General features: G+C 44.5%; 1 long non-coding RNA gene across 1 annotated transcript; it reads right to left on the reverse strand.

Moving 5' to 3' along the window:
• Positions 1 to 617: 617 nt before the first annotated feature.
• On the reverse strand, positions 618 to 2460 carry LOC132828226 (uncharacterized). The gene is made up of 3 exons (XR_009646088.1): positions 2403 to 2460; positions 1948 to 2109; positions 618 to 705 (listed from the first exon to the last, which is right to left on the reverse strand). It is a non-coding gene; the product is annotated as an uncharacterized LOC132828226 (long non-coding RNA).
• Positions 2461 to 2762: the final 302 nt, after the last annotated feature.

Genomic DNA, 2762 nt, shown 5'->3' on the forward strand with positions numbered 1-2762 from the left:
CACTGTTACTGAATCAAAATCCTGCCATTCTCTCCTAATGGCATTGTGAGTTCACCTTTGGCAGGTGGACTGCAGTGGTTCAAGAAGGCAGCTCACCACCACCTTCTCAAGGGGTAACTAGAGATGGTCAATAAAGGCTGGTTAGCTAGTGATGCTCAGGTCCCACAAGAGGATTAAAAAAGGCAGCAGGAGTAGGCCATTCAGCCTCTCAAGCCTATACTGCCATTATATGAGAATGGCTAATCTGCCTAAGATCTCAATTCTCTTTCATATCAATTCCCCCATAGCCTCAATTCTTTGATGTTTATCAGTCTATTCCCCTTCTCTTAAAATACTTTCAGTGATTGACCCACGCTGAAAGAGGAGATAGATAGCTTCATCAGCGCGGTTCATGGAGTGTGTCACATGGCAAAAGGACAGTCAGAGAAAGGATGTAACAGAGTTATGGGAAAAGAGGCAGGTACAGAAAGTGAGAATCACAGAATAGGTAGGGTAACAGAAATAAAGAAGTGAATAGAAACCAAGATTAGATTACATCCGATATAGATTTACATAAGTCCTTAACTTTCGCTTAAAACAAGGGTGTGTATGTTGAACTCAGATGTCACTTGCCTTAGTCAGTCACACAGATGCAGAAATGTATGTTCTCTTTTCCATTCCAGACTGCATGAGTCATCTACTTCAGCAGTAAACAGTTCTTTTTCACTTAATTTGATGGGACACAGGAAGAGAGCAACAAAAACACAGAGAGTGAGATAAATCACACAGGAGATAGCTTACCAACTGAAACCTGAGGCTGATTAGCCTACTGTGTATCATCAGCACTTTCTAGTTCCCAGCAGTTAGGGGTTCCTTCTTATCGGAATAGTAAACACAGAGAGAAGGAATAATAGGGATATAAAGGGAGAGAGAGGTGAGAAAGGCAGTGAGAGAAAGATTGAAATGAGAGTAACAGAGACAGACCAATCTAACGACTGTACAGAAATGGGTGACCATAGTAACAGACCAAGTGTTCAGGTCCCAACAGCAGGAGCAGTGATTAAGCCATTTGGCCCATCCAGTGTCCTGACCCCACCATATATTCTGGAGAGCTGTCATCCACTGGGATCCAGTTCTCTTGGTGTGCTAGTAATAGCTTTAAGGAACCCATTCAGATCATCACATTGAGACCTATCAGTTTGTGAATGTGGGCTGATTGCCTGGGACTGATCCTGTACCCTCCATGAGCCCAGATATTCCGATGATCAGAGAATTGTTGGAAGAGCACTGGCTGGAGTTGTGGGCAGTGACCATGCAGAATCATAGACCAAGCTAACTCTGTAGGAACCACCTGAGAAAGTGAAAGTTCTAATGGATGATTCCCCTGAAGTCTGGAACCCTCAGAAAAAATCCACTAAAGCCAGACAATTCGAAGGATTCATCCATACTTAACCTAATCATTAATCAGGAACTGTTAGAGGATTAAAAACCTATTCCAACTTGTGGGCAACTATGACAGTGAACAGCCCCATCCCCACCAAATCAGCAGTGATGACCCACAACTACACCCCCTCTGAGCCCAGACTGCAGTCATTCATCTACCAACCAGAGAATTCCATTCCCCAACCCAATTCCACATCCTACCATTCAACTCCCTCAAAACTGACCATGCCATACCCAATGCCCGTGGCACTAAAGCCCAGTGACACCTCTCCCTCTGCCAGCCTGACAACCACCTTCCCCCCTCCCCATTGCCCCAACCCTGCCACCCCCATTGGAGCTGACTCTGCCAAAATCCCTGGTCATGATACACTGAACAGCCAGTCTGGCAGTTCCCCTGTCCCAACACTATTGACACTCCCCAGGTTGACCACCCTTCCATCACCTCAACCTATGCTAAACACTTCATCGCTGACTTGGCATCCTACCCATCTGGCACCCTGTTCCTTGTATACCTTACACACTTACCTTGTGTCAGCCACTGCTCAGTTGACTTCGGGGACCTTTGGTGTCAGAAATACAGCAACAAGTGTCAGAAGAAGCTGCAGCCTGCAAGCCACTCCTGCACTGGGTGGATTTCCTGTTGTTTACCTCTGAGACAAAGCAGGTTCAGGGTCCTTCTGAAACTATCTGCAAGACCGGAAAGCACGTTGTTAAAAATCATTGTCATCAGAACACTCACAGTATAGATCACAACCCCAGATAACTTATGCAAATATCAAACTTTAATCCCACTATGTATTGAGGCAGCCAGGGTAACTGTGGAAGTGAATTGGGTGGCTGCATGGAAAAAGATTGTGGAATGTCAAACTGTTACAGCCTGAATGTTGACTGCCTGCCAGCCATTGTTGAAATGAATCAGGACTAAAGACTTTTAATGAAACTGCAAAGCCAAAAGTTCCAAAATTAAATTGTTCAACTACAAACGTCAATGCTGCTGGTAACTTGCACTGGAACGGCTGTAAGATTCAACTATTCTTCACCAACAACTAAGAGACTGATATGTAAATTGCACTTTTATCAATTTTTCAGGCACACGTCTTATCCATAATCTGTCTGCACATGTGTTGTTACTATTTCTTCTTGTGTCTAGCAACTTCCTTTGTTAACTCAAGAAAGCCTGGTTAAAATTAGGTTCATGGTGCAGAGGAGGGTAATTTAAAAGAGGTGTGCGAGGCAAGTTTTTCACACAAACGGTGGTGAGTGCCTGGAACATGATGCCAGAGGAAGTGGTGGAAGCAGACACAAAGCAGCATTTAAGAAGCACCTGGACAAGTACATGA

The sequence above is a fragment of the Hemiscyllium ocellatum genome, chromosome 26 (assembly GCF_020745735.1).
Source record: "Hemiscyllium ocellatum isolate sHemOce1 chromosome 26, sHemOce1.pat.X.cur, whole genome shotgun sequence".
Taxonomy (NCBI): domain Eukaryota; kingdom Metazoa; phylum Chordata; class Chondrichthyes; order Orectolobiformes; family Hemiscylliidae; genus Hemiscyllium; species Hemiscyllium ocellatum.